The following is a 21,252-nucleotide window of genomic DNA, read 5'->3' on the forward strand; positions in this document are numbered from 1 at the left end:
GCCTCTACTGACTGCTCAGGCGGAAAGTGTCATCCCTGATTGGCCTCTACTGACTGCTCAGGCGGAAAGTGTCGCCCCTGATTGGCCTCTACTGACTGCTCAAGCGGAAAGTGTCGCCCCTGATTGGCCTCTACTGACTGCTCAGGCGGAAAGTGCCATCCCTGATTGGCCTCTACTGACTGCTCAGGCGGAAAGTGTCGCCCCTTATTGGCCTCTAGTGACTGCTCAGGCGGAAATTGTCGCCCCTGATTGGCCTCTACTGACTGCTCAGGCGGAAAGTGTCATCCCTGATTGGCCTCTACTGACTGCTCAGGCGGAAAGTGTCATCCCTGATTGTCCTCTACTGACTGCTCAGGCGGAAAGTGTCATCCCTGATTGGCCTCTACTGACTGCTCAGGCGGAAAGTGTCGCCCCTGATTGGGCTCTACTGACTGCTCAGGCGGAAAGTGTCATCCCTGATTGGCCTCTGCTGACTGCTCAGGCGGAAAGTGTCATCCCTGATTGGCCTCTACTGACTGCTCAGGCGGAAAGTGTCATCCCTGATTGGCCTCTACTGACTGCTTAGCCGGAAAGTGTCGCCCTTGATTGGCCTCTACTGACTGCTCAGGCGGAAAGTGTCATCCCTGATTGGCCTCTACTGACTGCTCAGGCGGAAAGTGTCATCCCTGATTGGCCTCTACTGACTGCTTAGGCGGAAAGTGTCACCCCTGATTGTCCTCTACTGACTGCTCAGGCGGAAAGTGTCATCCCTGATTGGCCTCTACTTACTGCTCAGGCGGAAAGTGTCGCCCCTGATTGGCCTCTACTGACTGCTCAGGCGGAAAGTGTCGCCCCTGATTGGCCTCTACTGACTGCTCAGGCGGAAAGTTTCGCCCCTGATTGGCCTCAACTGACTCCTCAGGCGGAATGTGTCATCCTTGATTGGCCTCTACTGACTGCTCAGGCGGAAAGTGTCATCCCTGATTGGCCTCTACTGACTGCTCAGGCGGAAAGTGTCATCCCTGATTGGCCTCTACTGACTGCTCAGGCGGAAAGTGTCATCCCTGATTGGCCTCTACTGACTGCTCAGGCGGAAAGTGTCATCCCTGATTGGCCTCTACTGACTGCTCAGGCGGAAAGTGTCATCCCTGATTGGCCTCTACTGACTGCTCAGGCGGAAAGTTTCGCCCCTGATTGGCCTCTACTGACTGCTCAGGCGGAAAGTGTCATCCCTGATTGGCCTCTACTGACTGCTCAGGCGGAAAGTGTCGCCCCTGATTGAGATCTACTGACTGCTTAGGCGGAAAGTGTCATCCCTGATTGTCCTCTACTGACTGCTCAGGCGGAAAGTGTCATCCCTGATTGGCCTCTACTTACTGCTCAGGCTACCCTGGGACGACACTTAACGGCCATGCATTAACCCACATTTTACAGAGCATGGCTCATTTGTAAACTAGAGTTATCTAAACATCTGAACAAATAATAGTTGTCGACAAACAACGAACCTTCGAAAATATTGCAATTGCGACATTTATCATCATCATCATCATCATCATCATCATCATCATCATCATCATCATCATCATCATCATCATCATCATCATCATCATCATCATCATCATCATCATCATCATCATCATCATCATCATCATCATAATCATCATCATCATCATCACCATCATCATCATCATCATCATCATCATTATCATCATCATTATCATCTGCAGCAGTAGCAGCAGCAGCATTATCATTATCATCATCATCGTCATCGTCCTCGTCGTCATCATTGGCAGCATCATCATCATTATCATTATAAGCACTATCGTTATTATCATGTATAACAAAACTAACAATAATAACTATAACAACACAAACACAAGCAAAATCATCATCATCTCCGCCGTAATCAACAACAACAATAACATTAACATGACCTACGCCCGAAGCATTATAATCAAGTGTCTTTTGATGGTATCTGTTTCCTGTTAGTTTTTTTATATAGATAACTTTCATTTTCTGCATTCTGAGTAACGTTTGATGAGTCTTTGATTTGTTGGTTTCAGCTTATAATTATCTCGTTGGTTTTGTTTTGTTTTTGCCTAAACATTCGCTCGTACGGAAAAGTTTGCGTTGTTTTCCTGAAATCAACAGCTGCAGAATATATCTAAATACGTTTTGTTTATTTAGTTCATCTATTGCAAACAGCCATAGTATAACAATTTTTAAATGATAATATTCAAATCAAAATGTTGAAAACGCCACCTATATTTAGCAAAAATTAATGTATTAACGCATAAAATAAAAGTTATTTTTATAATATGTTTTAATTTGTGCGCACATTTCTATATAGAAAATTGCATTTTTGGAAGATATGTTGGACGTTTTAAATCAGTTTCACTTGCAATTAATTATATTCCGTTATGGGCACATTTTTTAAAAATTATCAGCATGTGTACATACGGATGTATTCAGACATCATTAGCTGGAAAAAAATAGTTTCTATTTACTTCTGATTGAAATGTTTGCCGGTGTTTTTACAAAGGTCGTTTCCGGTCAGTTTAACATCAATATTAAAGGGACCTTAACACGTTTTTGTGAAAAGGTCCCTTTAAAAAGGTCCCTTTAAAACAACAATTAATTTTCAAGCAATTGCCCACTGCTTTCACGCCTGTTTACGTAACAAGTCAGATTAATAATATAAGTGCTTAATTTGCCATTTGTTAACATGCACATTGACCGAAACAAATTAAGAAATAGTCCATAGTATTAAGTACGATACCAAGTTTTGAACGCAATAGTTAAGTGTTGAAAAGTATCTTAAACGTTAGTTCTTCTTAAAAATTGACTCATCATCAAAACAATGCTGAGAGGTCAACAAATACTGGAGAGCCGGCAATCATCGCCACCCATTGTTCATCTATCTGACACCACTTGTCGCACTGAGGGCTACAGACTAAAGTATAACCGACACTTCTGGTGTTGCTTAATCATCTAGCTACTTCAAGTATATGCTTGCAATTTTTGAGATTTAGGATCAAACTGTTTCAAAGGAGTTGGCTCAATATGATTATGTAATGTTCAAGGTCGTGACAAAAGATAGGCAAATTTATTCATTGCCTTAGAGTTGGAACTTGGCGATGGCTCTGTACATCCACCACCACCACAACCACCACCACAATGACCAATTTTAACTAGAGATCAAGAAAGAACGAATCCAAGATTTTTTGCCAAAATGGAAAGTAACGAACGTGGATTTATTTAATGGTCAGTTAATTTGTTTATAATCTGAATCACACGTATATTCTACTGATTTTGTTCGTCGCAACACAATCTCTAGCGCACAGTTGCTTAAATTACGAGTAATTAAAATGGAGAGCACATTTAGTTCAAAATCAATGTACCCATTTTTCTCCACACTTAATTGCGCTATTTTGGTCATTGTCGGCACGGGTACTACTTACATGTACACCGGGTACATTTTTGTATACTTACATGTACTCCGGGTACGATAAATATACTAAAACGTACCCGGCCGATATTTGACTGTACCCGAGTTTATTCCCACCCAAAATCCGAGGTCGTAAAACTCGCTACCGATTACCGAAATTATGAAACAAACTTCTATTTAAAAAAAACTGCATCAGCATGCTTTTTGAGTATGAGTGTCGGTAATATATGGGCCATTGAACAGAAAATTGGCATACGTATGAACATAATTAATTTAAAAAAACAGCCGACAACGACTGATGTAGCGGTAAAATTCCCGGGTACGTTTTAGTATATCTAACGTACCCGGGGTACATGTAAATAAACTTAAGTGTACCCGGGGTACGTGTAAGTAGTACCCGAGCCGACAATGATCAATCGATCCTTAATGGCTTAGGCGAAACCATGCTTTCTTTCTGTATGCTGATCTAAACTTGATGATTGATAAGTCTCAGATATATCCCAATTTGAACCGCATTGTCCATATAATATTTTATGAGCTCACTTTTCCTTAAACACAATATTAAGCAAACAAATGCTAAATATAGTTAATAACTTTTCCTTAAACGTATATTAACAAATCATAAATTGATGGAAGAAAATGAAGTGATTTCGGTATTTCGAGATTTAGAGTATATTATTCTGGGATACATGTTTCTGCAGTGTACACATGTTCGTCCATGAATATTCAAATGATCATCATTTTAAAAAGTAAAACAGAAAAACCCTTTTCGAATTTTGTTACTCAATAATTTTGGTCAACTGGTCGAAATTTGAATTTTTATCTTCTATTTTGTTTCATCCGGCAGACTCTTTCTTTGGAAAAGTTCCCATACAACAAACAAAAATATCGGCCTTATTGTTGCATTTTTAATTGTCAAGATGCTTCTAACTGAAGTGCCCCTTTGAAAGTCTTTGTTTTGATGAGATAATTAGCCGACAGACGAACAAAGAACGCCAATTGTATATTAGTCCAATTATCAAAGTATTTGAAGGGTATCGATTAGATTATGGAGGATATTTACTACTTGATAGATTGAGCGTCGCTCTGATAAAACCGGGCTTACTGAATGTGCGAAAAAAGTTGTGTCACATTAGCCAGTGCAGTAAGTACTTGATATCAGAGATATAATATTCCCAAAAACTTTGTCCGAAAGACACACTGACAATGCACTGAATGCATGGGCTTGCCCTATTATACCGTGCATAAACTTACCTACGTATTATAGCATGGGCTTAAACACTCAGAAACAAAGTGAAAATGGCTATGTGAATACAGCATAAAACAGTAACTCGCAGTCTGTTCAGGTTCTATGCTGTTTGCTGCTCATGAGTATCTAAGGGTTGGAAATGAAGCCTTGAAAACTTTAATGCAGTAAGAAGGGTCCTTAGTTAAATTTAACTTTCTCAGGAACTTCAAGTCCGTCAAAATACGCATCTAAGTGGTAACGGTTAAAGATGTGTTTGCAAATAATTTTAAATAATTTCATATGTTTGACTTTCTTTAACAGAAAGCATATTCCAAAGTTGTCCTTGACTACACGATGGTTGTGAGGATTAGCATTCGATAAACTTTAGTGAGAATATTAAATTTGCACCCAAACAAACTGCGGAAATAGTGATTTGGCTATCTTTAACACATATAAATATGGCGCTGTAAAATGAGTGCCAATATGTCACACCTAAGCAGGGGCATTTAGATGTAGATGGCCGAAATGTGAACTTACAATAATGGACAAAATACCCATGTTTATATGAAATAAATTGACCTGTTTGGTACTTATTGACATTATATAGTTGTTCTTAGCATGATACTAGTACAACCCAAAACCGCGAATGTATTAAGCAAAACCTACCGTTTGTTTCGGGGTAAAAGACGCAACGTTTTAACACACAAACGTTACATTCATCTTACTAGCCGAAGCGTCTGATTTATGGACAAAACTTAAAAGAAAAAAGATCTATCATTTTTTTTAAATTCAGAATTGCAAAAAAGCACGAGTGAAAATCATTTCCGGTAATTTGATTGCTATTTCATTTAAAAATTGAGCTTTGCACGGAAATCAGGTGAGGGAGACCTATTTAACTTTGTAGCTTTCGGTAAAACTATATTTGTAAATTCTCTAATCACTATTAAACTCTTCACACAACCCGTTATTAATAATACAATTCGTGTTTTACGGCACCAAAGCACCATAGATGGTAACAGTTGCGAATGAGATATGTGTGCATAAACCCGTGCCACTATGCATCGATTATTTCATTGGTTTATTGTAGTTTTATGGCTTTGTTATACCTACCACACTAATCCCTTCAGTGTACATGTCCGTGATCCAATCATGGCCAGTTCCGTAAGTGACTGATCATAGCTAACGGGTGTAATCCTCCTGGAAATTATGCTTTTCATGCATAATATTATTAACGTGTTTTAACTAATTAATATAGAATCAATTACAAATATAATACAATTATAAATGATTTGTTGAAATCCCAAATAATAATAATAATTTGAAATCCGAAACACACTTCCACTTTAACCTATACATTAGCCGTATTCTGACTGACTTTAATAAATTAAATTTTAAAATAAATAAATTAAAATATAATTTGCTTATCATTATAAGTTGTGTGGATGTGATATTGTTATTTTTCATCAGCGATCGAAAGTGTAGGAGGCGCATTGAATCAATTTTAAAACAATGCCCTAAAAAGCGGAAAACATTTCAATCTTTAAAAGTTGTGGTAGAGCTAATTTTCTTTAACATTCAATTAATTTTCGTTTCGCTTACATTAAATGACAATATCAATATGGACAACATGTGACAATATGCGTAAAGTACGTGGACAAAATTCGAAAAATGTAAAAAAAGAGAGAATGCGTCTTTGACTAAGATTTTGGTGCGATATATTACTTTAATGCAAAAATACGGCATTTGCCAAAATAACGCAAAGGTAACGGTCCACTTCGTGCATTCACCTGCACGTTTTTTTTTACCGTAATCAGGTTGTAAAACACGCGTATGGTGTGTCAACGGATTAATGCACATAGTTGCAATTCTAATAAAAGGCCATTGTCCTTTCCGAAGGGTAGTTAAAAATAAGTGAAAATCTGGTGTCCGAAAATATGAGTAACGCAAATAACAATATTTCGTGAAAGAGCGGTTGACCGAGTAATTTCGGTATATGTTTTACAAATTACTTGCTGGAATGACTCTAAATGCTTAGTTCAAACAAAGTAGTGTGACTGAGACAAGGCGCCACAACCGACGACGTTTTCGTCTGGGTTGATAATGATGATTCCACTGAGCCTCGTTCTTGGAAATCTGGGCTTAATGCGTGCGCATTCAGTGTCATTCCAGATTAGTCTGTGCGGTCCACACAGGCTCATCAGGAACGTCATTCTCCGCCTAAACTGGAACTCCTATTAGTGAAAAATTCCATAACGGGAAAGTGTCGTCCCTGATCGGTCTGGACAGACTACATAGTTTCTTTTTTTAATAAATAACGTGTATACAGTATTTAAATACGTCTATATTAAAAAAACCACTGTCTACATGCACCTTAATTCGATGACTGTTAATTTTTTCCTACAGTATTGATTATTTTCTTTATAAATACAGCAAATCTGTTCTCCTTGTGAACAAAACAGGATACTAAACTACTCTTGGTGAAGTGAATTTGACATCACTTGTTTGACAGCTATATGTACACACAACGACATATCTATTAAGCTGGGTTGCCACTGCCGATCAGATCAACTCGATCAAGCCCGACCAAGCGGTCGGGTACTGGTCTGGTACACATAACGACATATAAATTATCGGTAAATTATATTTGCCATTTGCATTAATTCACATCACTTAATAATAATTTGTGCCAGTCATACAAACGTTAAATATAAATACTCATCTAGTTCATGGTAAACATGGACACATAATGAGCGTTCTATTTATAGACAGGATGTTTCTGAATGGTTTAATACGGACTTCAGCGTAAAACGTATGAGTATGCTTGCATATCAAAGCGTCATCTCAAATATTAAAGGAAAATGAAGTGTATTCACTGCAAAATATTTCTTTCGTATGAAACACTTTTTTTCTAATTTATGAGAGCGCTTAGTTCGAATCGAATGAAGTTCCGGATACATTCCACTAAATCACTAAATCACTAAGCATCCATTCAAAGTAATGCATATTTTTAAAGCGTTTCTTTTCTCTTCTGATTAAAAAACCATTTAGCGATCGCACAATGCCTTTTGTGGCTACTTCCTTTATCCTATGTGTGTCTGTAACATTTTAGTGGATTTCATTCGGCACTACGTCGAGAGATGATCGTTTTGGGGTGCGTTTGTGTTATTGTCCAAATCCTATTGGTGAAACTAAGTTTTCTGTGGAATTTGCATAAGAGCGAAGTTAGAAGTTGTATGATATATCTTTTTCTTTCAATGGCCAAACGTAGTGTACTTCCTTCTGCAATAGCCTTAGTGGACCTGTCCGAACTTAGTACTGTCCGAATTATATTACAAGAGCTTTTGTCATAATTGAATAGTACTTACAGTATATTAAGCATAGCTTTCCTCTAGTTATCCATTTCTTTGATGTATTTCATTTGGATCCAGCTTACATTTAATGAAGCCATCCATTGTTTAATATGATAATTTTATTGTCTCAGCATCTTAGGCTGGCGCTTAAGATTTTGAATCTGACCGCCATTTGCATTCTTTATTTCTGACGTAGGAATATATTGTTTACATTGACATTTGTATATGTCATAGCTGAAATTATAATACTTGCAATATGTGTCTCCATATAGGAATTCTTATAATAATTTAGAATAACATGTCAATCAAATCAGTTTTAAGTCCGTTAAAGTCACACCTATGCAGCACTTTTTTACAAGTTGATTGGCGTAATGCTGGAGAGCTTTAGACACCTCAAACCTTTTAAAGTCATTATAACTGGGAAATGTTTTGTGTAGTTATTTTAATGTTTTTGTTATCTATGAGAAACACTGATTTATATTACGGCCTATGTTAATTAGTAATTCAGTATTGTTTACAATATTATTGTTTTTGTAATAGTTTAACCGAAGTACCGCCTTGGTACTTCCAGCATCTGACTTTGCATTCTGGAATCTGATTGGCTGACAGCAATGCAGCATTCAGTTCCAGCATCTTGATGTTCCAGCATCTTGATGCCTATATAAAGCGCACAAACCAGTCAATCGGGGTCAGTTAGCTTGCCAGCAACAAGTGCCATCTATTATTATTAATACGTGCCAAAATGTCTTTCAAAATGTCGAATCAACCAGAAGTGTCAATGGTAATTCATTAGTTTAGCAGCAATAATATTCTTTAATGTTTATTTGAATTTCCACACGTATTTAAAGTATAGTCAACCAATGCAACTGGCCCCATTGACAACTTTGAACGCGACTACTTTGCAACATAGATAAGTTTTACGACATTTATTAATTATTAAGAAATAACATGCACGCAATAAAACCAATGAAACGTTAAAAGTTGTTCATGTTTAATGAGTACATCCCAACACAAGGACCCGCTCGACCTAGAGACACCCCTGGGTGCTTACACTTCCATATACTGAAGGGACATCACTGGCTATCATGTGTACACGCGAACCATTTACAAATAATATACGATTACTAATTACATAATCGTTATTAGTCGACCTATTTCATTATGATTTTATTTGATTTTGTTTAATGTTTTCAAGTATTTGTGGACATTCTCGAACTATCCTTCCGAACAGATCGAAGGCTTTCTAGCTTTACTTTTCTTTGAGTAGTCTATAATTTAAATCTGTAAGTTAATTTCTCGAAAATATATGAGAGCTTTAATACATCTCAATGTTTTAAACGTACAATTATTATTTAAAACGATGGTCTTAACTTTATTGCGTGTCGCATTTTTTGCATCGATAATAACATAAATATCTACATGTATGTCCGTTACTTTGTCATTTCATCAATTCCAGAATGCCAGCCATCATATTTCCATAAATCCATTCAACGTTCCGAAAAAAATGTTCAACCGCCTTTGTCAAGGAAACACTTAACACATAAACTTACAAAGTATATAATATTCAAAGTACTTTTTCGGTCAAAACATGTTTTAAGATGAATGAGTACATATACATTATCTGTCAATTTACTTTACATTTAGTTCGTATAGCAGTAACAGTGTTTGGGTGTTAGTATATACACTACACCATTTAATGCCTAAAACCTTCTGACGCCCTATTTTTATTATATTTATTCAATATCTTTTTATTAGTTGTAAGTATACTTAATGTTGTTTTATGTTGGTTTATTTTTTTTAAGTATTTTATTTGAATAACATTTCTTTGAAATAGGATATCGAGGACATTACTTCAATGTCGATTTTATCATCGAACTTTGCATTTTTAGCTTTACCAATTACTACCTTAAACATATTCATTAATACCGGGAATCTAGTTGTTTAGAGCATGCATCGGAAACAAACGTTTGTATTTGTGCGCGTTTTAGTCGTTGTCGATGGTACAGGGTCGTGTTTAGGGCTTGTTGGTTCTGCGTCTATTGGTTTTATTCTGTGTCCGATGGTTTGAGAATCGACCACTCAACCCCAAATAAAGGATCAAGTGCTATAATAAGATTTCTTTCTGGCTGAAACAGTTCAAGTTTTGCTTTATTTTCAAACCCAAAACTTATCAGCTGTGATCCGTGAAAAGGGGGTTTAATGCATGCGCGTAAAGTGTCGTCCCAGATTAGGATGTGCAGTCCGCACAGGCTAATCAAGGACGACACTTTCCGCTTTTATAATATTTTTCGTGTCAAGAGAGTCTCTTCTAAGCAAAAATCCAGTTAAGGCGGACTGCACAAGCTAATCTGGGACGACACTTTACGCACATGCAGTAAACCCCCTTTTCGCAGAGCTAGGATCATAATTATATTAATGCATCGTTTTGGCCTTTCTACACGACATTTACGCGCAAACAATATCATAATTATCGAGGTTAAAGCAAAACAATCGCCATTGTCTTAATGAACCATTGATCGAACATTATTTGAACGAACGTTCCCAGCTCGCAACTTAAGTACAGCTGTTATCCATCACCGTAACGGACACAACACGTTCCATCCACGTGGAGAGCGCAGACGTTGGTTCTGGTTAACGCTCGCTATATGTATACTATACGAGAACATGTATTCGGACTCGCATTTTGTGAACATATATCGGTAAAAGTGTGTATGGTGACATTTTTAAAAAATAGTTTAAAGCAAAATCAATGTTCTGTTTCGTGTTGTTTCTTGTGTTCTCAACATTTATAGTGTTTTTTTTTTTTGGTAAGTTTTAAACACCATGCAAACAATTACTTGTACATTTGATTTGTTGTTACACGTGTTTTGTATTTATTTCAGAAAATTGGATTAGCAGCATCATGGAAAAGAGTGAAAACGACACAATTCGACTGATGACGTCATTTGGTCTTCTCAATGACATGAACGCCGCGGAGAGTCAGCGGCTGATACCAACGGCAATTTTTCTCAGGATTATCGCCGTGCTCGGCTTCCTCGGTAATACGTTGATTATACACATTTACCGTACCCGATACAAGCTCTCCAACGCGAAAATCTTCATCGTTAGCGTTTCCGCCGTGGACATGTTCTCGTGTTGTATCGCTATACCGTTCGAGATCATCTTGCTCATGGACCAATTCACGTTTGAGCACGCGTTGATGTGCAAAAGCTCCAGGTTCTTCAACACGCTTGGTACGTGCTCGTCTTCTTTTATCTTGTTCTTCGTCGCCGTAGACCGATTTCGAAAGGTGTGCCGACCTTTTCAGAGGCAAATAACTCCCAGATTTGCGACAATATTATGTATTATATCGGTGGCAATGGGCGTGGTGGTGGCTCTTCCAGCGTTCTGTGTGTACGGAAAGAAAACGTTTGAGGTGAAGCAGGATACTATAGACGAGGCGGTGATTGGGTCCGAATGCTCCACGTCCGATGCCATGAAAGGTTCTATATTTCCTTTAATATGCCATGTTTAGCGTTTTGTTCGTTACCGGAATTGTAACGATGTCCGTTCTGTATTGTCTGATTGGATGCAAGATAAAGAAGCAATCTAAAAAGGTGCGACTAATGATGGTGAGAAGTATGTCAATTCCTATGACGTCATCAATTTGTGTGGAAAATGGAGTTAATATTCCTGGAGAAATCGATCCTGGGCGGAACAAACACGAGGACGTCATTACGCGCAAAAACAATGACAATAAAAAGCAAAATGAACGCAAAAAACGCAAATCGGAGAAAAGAACGGATGAATCGTGGACTAGGGATGGGGAAGTTTCTTACACAAGCTACGAAAAGGAAGAACACGCCGAAGTGAACGGGGGGAAGACAAAACAAACAGATAAGCAGACCAAAGTCAGTGATGATCAAGACGTGACCACTAAAGATACAAATTATAACTATGAACAATCCGAGCGTGTCAAAACAATTGAAAGCACGGGGAGTTCGGAACGCGTCAATGAAAATAAAGGCACAGGGACATTAAAAAGGCAGTTATCAAACGCCGAAAGTCAGATTTTTCACGTCCGTCGGCGGATAACGTCTCACACGTCTGACGAAAAGTTAGACTCGGCAAAGAAATTGCAATGCCTTAAGGAAGCCAGGGCGAGAAAAACAGCATTCATTATGTTTCTTATCTCCCTTGCCTTCATTCTGAGTTATCTCCCACACCTGATTCTAATGGCGACTCGTGTCGTAACAAGCGAATTTATCGAACAATTCAGCGATGCCGGACGAGCGACGTACAAGTTTTTCTTGCGCTCGTATTTCCTCAAATTGTGCTATTAACCCTGTAATTTACGGCCTTTGTGATGCACGGTTTCGCCTTAATTGTAATGAATTCTTCAGTCGCTGCTAACCGACCGTGCAACGAGGCAAAGAGAAGTCTTGATGGACTATATAATAGTTTAAATATGTTTTTCTTTGATATATTGTTCAAAAATGTCCTATAACGCTTGTGGCAATCAATTTGCAGTGTGGGAACGTTAGACAACATGTTTGTGATTAGGAAATGCCGTTAAAATGCCTACAACTTACACGTAACAAATACTGGTTCCAATATAAAATGGAATGAATTAAATAACACATTAAAAATGCGCCATTGTATAAGAGGGTTTATGCTTGTGGACGAAAATATCTATTTCTGTTTTGCTATATTGTGCACGAGATACAAATGCCGAGTGTAAGATTGTTTGGTTTGTATTGCTTCCAAACATCCCGGGTTTGAGTAGCGAGCAGACAGTCTTTTATATTTAACTTTTATTCAGCTTGTTGTATTGATCTTATAATGGTTGAAGACGTGCCCAAGTATCACATATTTGATATATTTTACAAATTTGAATGATATCTTCCAAAAACGCGAAAAACGATGAACAAGCCCCTTGTATGCATATGATATATTCGCTCCAACTTTACAATGAAATGTTTAAAATTGATGTAAATTGTGGTTTTTAGCTGGTTTTGCATTTTCGGGCATTATGCGTTCGAAAATCCTTAATTTTGTATATACTTTCAATAGTTTAGTGCTCAAACGCTGATTCATATATATGTATAATGCTATTATAAGGTATATAATACTAGTATAATAATATAACTGCAAACACACGTACATAATAATAATACTAATACTACTACTACTACTACTAATAATAGTAATAATAATAAATTAATGATTATGATTATGATTATGATTATGATGATGATGATGATGATGATGATGATGATGATGATGATGATGATGATGATGATGATGATGTTTTTTTTATATATTTTTTCCGTCATTCCACGGCGACATACTTGATGTTCAAATACCATGAATACCATATGCAAAAAGTATTTAAATCATTGACTCAGTGTTATGAAGTCTCATCTTCACGCGAGCTACACTTTGTTAACATGAACTCTTTATGAAGAAAATGGATAATAGAAACTATTTTAACCTTTGGTCTTTTTATTGTTTATGTTTTTATTTATCGACAACAGCTACACGTTTATAATCTGAATTCTTATTATGATCAAATAACATGGGACATCCTTATGTTTATATGATTTAAATGCGAATTTAATTACATACGAATTTTATTGTAATGCATTTAATGATAAACGAGACAATATGACTCATATAATAGGACACGAGCCGTCAATTGTTGTTCACAAAAATGACGAAGGACCGCTCGTTATGTTGAAAATTTTGTACAAGTTAAATGAAAAACAAGTTTAAAAGTTTTACGAGCGCAAAGTTCGTTCTTGTGTCACCTTGAACTTGTTCGTAGTTACAAAATCCCACAATGTGTACAACCGATTCACAGTTATTGTTACTTTTTTCAGTAAAATATAATGCCTTGCATACTTACAATAAAGATGTCATAAACGTGTTAAGGAAGTTTACTTCTTTACATCATTCAAAGTTAAACAAACACGTTGACAGCTTTCTCTATGCGATAAAAGAGATCAGAAAAGTGGTGTCTCTGATTTGCCTGCGCGGACTGCACAGTCTAATCCGGGACGACACTTTGCACACATGTGAACCCTGTTTTGAAAGAACGAGGTTACAATTTTTCAGAGAGTTACGAACATTTAATAACTGCAATACTACATCGATGAATGTTGGGCGGAAATTTTATGGGAGATTCAGTTAAAACTTCTCTTTGTTTCTACTAGAATATCAACACAAATTAAATGTGTACGTTAGAACTTCTTTTCTCGTTAGCCTTTATTTTCTTTTGACAAGTTCCGCTTTAATAATGATTTTCATTGACCGATTTTTTTGCAAAATATTTTTTATTATTAATGGTTGTGGCTAAGTTAATAAAAGATGAACTTTCAAAAGTATGGTACTGAAAATACTTGATTACGTAAAATTGATACTCGGTGCCCCCCCATTTTCTGTGCATATTTGTGACCGTAAAATTCTGGAAGCATCTTTAAACAACAGCATAAGTAATATGAAAATACCATGAATACAAATATATTTCAATTACATACTAAATGGTGAAAACTCTTCACACTAGCCAAACTTGTTAACATTAGCTCGTAAAGAAGAAAATCGAACCATCGCGTACATTGTTCTTTCACGGCTAAAATTTGCATAGTATAAACATAACCCCTGCCAATATTTGCGCGAAAAATCAATTGGTTCGCATCGCTATTTAAATTACACATGTTCATTCAATTACTAAAGTTATATAAAATAAGTATTTCTGCATTTAATTTATAATCTATTGTTAATAAGATTCACATCAAATCACTTAAAAAAACGGTATTTTGCAAGACAAAAGCATCCCGAACTTAACTTCATTAATTGTTTTACACAAAACGGACGAAGGACCGCTCGTTATTTTGAATATCCGGTAGAAGTTTAACGAACTACATATGTGTTTATTAAAGACGAACGTCCAGTTTGCTCCCGCTTTACCTTGACCTTGTACGTTGGCTCGGATGACACAGGCCTTTCTTAAACCGTATAAATGGATTCCACATTCAGAGAGGTTTCATAAAAATCTTTAAAGAGCCATTGGGCAAGGAACGGTTATAAATGGAGACTTGAATATTTAAATAGTGCAACCGTTACCTTGACTTTGATCCGGCGTTAATGAGTCACGCCTTCTGCGCATCATCTCAAATACCGAAACATTCGAGCAGCGTTTCGTGGAAGTCTTTCAAACAGTAAAGCGAAAGAGAGACGACGCAATAGAAATAGATCAAAGCTCAAAATATTGACTTTCAATTGTGACCTTGACTTTAAGCCAGCGGAAATGATGACATATGCGTTCTGCGCATCATCCCAACAACCTAAACATTAATCAAGTTTCATACAAAATGTTTATAATAAACATTTATCGAGCGGACACGAATATGTCACAGCTAAACAAACGGACGGACGGACGAAAAATATTTAAACACAACTTTCGCGACGCGTCAGTTGGTTAAAAATAGAGGCCTGTAATTATCTCTGAAATGTACACATAGTTGCGGCTCAATTTTCAGCATCGATATCAATCATGTTGATGTGAATTTTATTGGCGCCAAAAAGGTGTTTTAATGAGTTGCGTTCTTAGAAAACTGGGCATAATGCATGTGCGTAAAGTGCCGTCCCAGATTAGCCTGTGCAGTCCACACAGGCTAATCAGAGATGACACTTTCCGCCTTAATTGATTTTTTTGCTAAGAAAATACTTCATTTTAACGAAAATTGTCATAAAAGCGGACTGCACAGGCTAATCTGGGACGACACTTTACGCACATGCATTATGCCCAGTTTTCTTAGAACACGACTCTTATAGTAATCATAGCAGAACAGTCGAATAATCGTTTTCGTGGGGAGCGAAACAGAAGGAGTAAGAGAAGTCAACTAATCAATTAACTTACATCATGTCGGACTAAACATTAAAGTCAATGTTCATCATTATTTACTGAAATTTCGAGTTGAAAATATAACATACATGTAATTTGGTCTATATCCAGCGAGGCTACTGCGAGTTTCACGATGATTTAGCCTGACTGAATTATGCCCCTTGGGGAAAAGTTGCTTTTCAAAACCAAAAAATAAAAATGCCAAACGGAAATAGCAGCACTTGTGCATTGACAACAGTTAAGCCTTTTTTAGCTTTCGCGTGAGTGAAATACATATTTGATGTGAAAAGGGAGAACATTTCCATCTGCGTTGGCTTATCAGAGACGACAATATCTCCCTTGACGGGTTATTTTTTTTTAAGAAAACACGTTCCATGGAAAAACTAAAGTGGAAATTGTAGTCACTGATAAGAAAGCGGACTAGACGGGCACATCTGGGACACTTTACTCACATGCGTTAAGCCCTGTTTCCACAGAGCGAGGCTCATACTTGTTACGATGGGTTTAATGTCGTGTCGTGTAATATATGTGTTGCAGCTAAAGCTAACTTTAAGTAACGAATAGCAAACACAATATACGGTGGCATAGAGGTGACATTCACTCCTCTTTTTTTAAATTGCACTCCTCTTTTTTCTATCTCGTGGCCACGACTTAGTAACTCGGGATCTCGAGTTAGCTATGTCGTGGCCACGAGATAGAAAAAAGAGGAGTGCTAAACTAAATAAAAGAGGAGTAGAATTAAAAAAAGAGCGGTGCAGTAAATAAAGGAAGGATGCATTTTAAAAAAAGGAGATAATTTCGCGATCTCGAGATCCCGACTTAGCTAACTCGTGGCCACGAGTTAGTCAGCCAATCAAATACTATCTTGTTCCCTCAAATTAATCAGCCATTGAAAACGTCCCAAAGGCAAGGCTCTGATATAACATAACATACTACTATTAGTACTACTATTACTACTACTACTACTGCTGCTGTTGTTGTTGCTGCTGCTTCTACTACTACTGCTACTACTACTACTACTACTACTACTACTACTACTACTACTACTACTACTACTACTACTACTACTACTACTACTACTACTACTACTGCTACTACTACTACTACTTCTACTACTACTACTACTACTACTACTACTACTACTACTACTACTACTACTACTACTACTACTACTACTACTACTACTACTACTACTACTACTACTACTACTACTACTACTACTACTACTACTACTACTACTACTACTACTACTACTACTACTACTACTACTACTACTACTACTACTACTACTACTACTACTACTACTACTACTACTACTACTACTACTACTACTACTACTACTCTACTACTACTACTACTTCTACTACTACTACTACTACTACTACTACTACTACTACTACTACTACGACATCTACTACTACTACTACTGTAGTAAAAAACAGCAGCAATAGTAGTAGCAGAAATAGTAGTACTAATAGTAGTATGTTATGTTATATCAGAGCCTTGTCTGCCCTGACCAGCTATATATATGCGTACAGAATATTTACACATGTAACGCAAAATTTGATTTACTGACTAACTTGGGATCTCGAGATAGCGAAAATGCCTTTATTTACTGCAACGCTCTTTTTTAATTGTACGCCGCTTTTATTTAGTTTTGCACTTCTCTTTTTTTTATCTCGTGGCCACGATAAAGCTTACTAAGTTACTCGTGGCCACGAGATAGAAAAAAGAGGAGAGCAATTAAAAAAAAAGAGAAGCACCGCTCTTTTTTTAAGTCTACGCCGCTTTTATTTAGTTTTGCACTCCTCTTTTGTCTATCGCGTGGCCACGACATAGCTAACTCGTGGCGACGAGATAGAAAAAAGAGGAGAGCCATTAAAAAAAAGGGAAGTGAATGTTACCTCTATGCCACCTTAACAATATGCCTATACAATATCCATCTTTCCAAATTACCAGTTCTCGGAATCTTATCAAAATATTATTCTTATACTGCATTCATGTACTGTAGAATACTATATATATATTATATATTGTTTACACTCCAACCATTAGATTCTTCCGATAACTCTCAAATAAATTTGTGGATATATATAATACGAAAACATGGTTTATTGTAGCACTATCGTTTATACGTGTTCTGGTCCCTCTAAACGCTCTAAAACGTTTCATATATTTGTACTTTAAGTGGTTCGTTCTGATGCTGATTCTCATTCTGATCAACGTGGCGTACCTAAAGATACGAGAGCGCATGCGCGGACAAGACTTCATGCTTGGTCGTGAGACAGATCCACTACTTCTTCCTTCTAGCGGCTACGTCACATCCGGGGACGTAGAAAACTCATTGACAATGTCACGTGACTTAAAGGGCAATTTGATAGAGCAGAAACTTTGATTGAAAATATGCCCTACAATGTGTGTGTGTGTGTGTGTTTGTGTTTGTTTGTGTTTGTTTGTAGCTTTGTGTTTGGATTGTTAAAAGTTATCAACACTTATTTCCGTGATTTATCGTCTGAAAGTTAACTTACTTACAATGACATGTGTACTCATTTAGTGGTATATTAACTTTTCTAGTCAAACATATGCATACAACTTTGTTATGCTATGTTTATGCATCTGTTTTTTTCTCGTTTTTACTCTCTTTAAAAGAAGTCTCTTCTTAGCGAAAATCCAGTTAAAGCAGAAAGCGTCATCCCTGATTAGCCTGTGCGGGATTGCACAGGCTAATCTGGGACTACACGTTACGCACATGCATGAAGTCACGTTTTCCCACATCGAGACTATTCAGGCTTATCTAGGACGGCACTGTACGCATGAGGCAGAACAGGCTAATCTAGGACGGCACTGTACGCATGAGGCAGCACAGGCTAATCTAGGACGGATAAAACGCATGAGGCAGAACAGGCTAATCTAGGACGGCACTGTACGCATGAGGCAGCACAGGCTAATCTAGGACGGATAAAACGCATGAGGCAGAACAGGCTAATCTAGGACGGCACTGTACGCATGAGGCAGCACAGGCTAATCTAGGACGGCACTGTACGCATGAGGCAGCACAGGCTAATCTAGGACGGATAAAACGCATGAGGCAGAACAGGCTAATCTAGGACGGCACTGTACGCATGAGGCAGCACAGGCTAATCTAGGACGGATAAAACGCATGAGGCAGCACAGGCTAATCTAGGACGGCACTGTACGCATAAAACAGCACAGGCTAATCTAGGACGGCACTGTACGTATGAGGCAGCACAGGCTAATCTAGGACGGCACTGTACGCATAAGGTAGCACATGCTAATCTAGGACGGCACTGTACGCATGAGGCTGCACAGGCAAATCTAGGACGGCACTGTACGCATTAGGCAGGACAGGCTTATCTAGGACGGCACTGTACGCATGAGGCAGCACAGGCTAATCTAGGACGACACTGTACGCATGAGGCAGCACAGGCTAATCTAGGACGGCACTGTACGCATGAGGCAGCACAGACTAATCTAGGACGGATAGTACGCATGAGGCTGCACAGGCTAATCTAGGACGGCACTGTACGCATGAGGCAGCACAGGCAAATCTAGGACGGCACTGTACGCATAAGGCTGCACAGGCTAATCTAGGACGGAACTGTACGCATGAGGCTGCACAGGCTAATCTAGGACGGCACTTTACACATGAGGCAGCACAGGCTAATCTAGGACGGCACTTTACGCATGAGGCAGCACAGGCTAATCTAGAACGGCACTGTACGCATGAGGCTGCACAGGCAAATCTAGGACGGCACTTTACGCATAAGGCAGCACAGGCTTATCTAGTTCGGATAGTACGCATGAGGCAGCACAGGCTAAACTAGGACGACACTGTACGCATGAGGCTGCACAGGCTAATCTAGGACGGCACTGTACGCATGAGGCAGCACAGGCTTATCTAGGGCGGATAGAACGCATTAGGCAGCACAGGCTAATCTAGGACGGCACTGTACGCATGAGGCTGAACAGGCTAATATAGAACGGCACTGTACGCATAAGACAGCTTAGGCTAATCTAGGACGGCACTGTACGCATGATGCTGCACAGGCTAATCTAGAATGGCACTGTACGCATGAGGCTGCACAGGCTAATCTAGGACGGATAGTACGCATGAGGCAGAACAGGCTAAACTAGGACGACACTGTACGCATGAGGCTACACAGGCTAATCTAGGACGGCACTGTACGCATGAGGCAGCAAAGGCTAATCTAGGACGGATAGTACGCATGAGGCAGCACAGGCTAAACTAGGACGACACTGTACGCATGAGGCAGCACAGGCTAATCTAGGACGGCACTGTACGCATAAGGCAGCACAGGCTAATCTAGGACGGCAGTGTACGCATGAGGCAGCACAGGCTAATCTAGGATGGCACTGTACGCATGAGGCTGCACAGGCTAATCTAGGACGGCACTGTACGCATGAGGAAGCACAGGCTAATATAGGACGGCACTGTACGCATAAGGCAGCACATGCTAATCTAGGACGGCACTGTACGCATAAGGCAGCACAGGCTAATCTAGGACGGCACTGTACGCATGAGGCTGCATAGGCTAATCTAGGACGGCATTGTACGCATAAGGCAGAACAGGCTAATCTAGGACGGCACTGTACGCATAAGGCAGCAAAGGCTAATCTAGGACGGCACTGTACGCATGATGCAGCACAGGCTAATCTAGGACGGCACTGTACGCATAAGGCAGCAAAGGCTAATCTAGGACGGCACTTCACGCATGAGGCTGCAGAGGCTAATCTAGGACGGCACTGTACGCATAAGGCAGCACAGGCTAATCTAGGACGGCACTGTACACACGAGGTTAAACATCGGACGGCTCCTATTTTATTTGTGACGAAGACAATTAAGCATATGTGATTTCAGAATGCTAAATTGTTCTAGACGTTTTATGCGTAACAGTTGTATTTTGATTTAGCAGCGCCTTTTTATAAACTGATCATTTATGTGAAATAAAAGAAAATTGATGAAATATAAATTTGTCAGGTTTCAAATAATGATATCAACGAAACGAAATAAATTTCAGAAAAACTGACCTTAGGCAGAATTTGAGCGATTTGGGATTAAAGAAAGAACTTACATCCCGAAAACTTAAAACCGTGAACAGAACCTACATATTATCTGAATATTCGTGCAATGTTAAGTTTTTTTTGCATGTGACTGTGCGTTAATCGTTATGTACGCCTCAATCATTGTGTATCACACCGGGGTCGAAATGATTACATATTTCTAAAGAGCTCCATTGTTCTTCTGTTATAAAAGCAATTGAGCTATCGTTAATATTTCTTTGTGGCAATTTTTCATGATATCCTGTAATTTATGTGTCAG

The 21,252-nt window shown here is 38.5% G+C and overlaps 1 protein-coding gene across 1 annotated transcript in view; it reads left to right on the plus strand.

Moving 5' to 3' along the window:
• Positions 1–18,385, plus strand: part of LOC127856827 (uncharacterized sodium-dependent transporter YhdH-like) — a 78,561-nt gene extending 60,176 nt beyond the window's left edge. Inside the window, exon 13 of the mRNA XM_052392975.1 lies at positions 18,325–18,385. The gene's annotated coding sequence lies outside the window, so the exon portion shown is untranslated. The remainder of the gene's footprint in view (positions 1–18,324) is intronic.
• Positions 18,386–21,252: the final 2,867 nt, after the last annotated feature.

The sequence above is a fragment of the Dreissena polymorpha genome, chromosome 14, assembly GCF_020536995.1.
Source record: "Dreissena polymorpha isolate Duluth1 chromosome 14, UMN_Dpol_1.0, whole genome shotgun sequence".
In the NCBI taxonomy this organism is placed as follows: Eukaryota; Metazoa; Mollusca; class Bivalvia; order Myida; family Dreissenidae; genus Dreissena; species Dreissena polymorpha.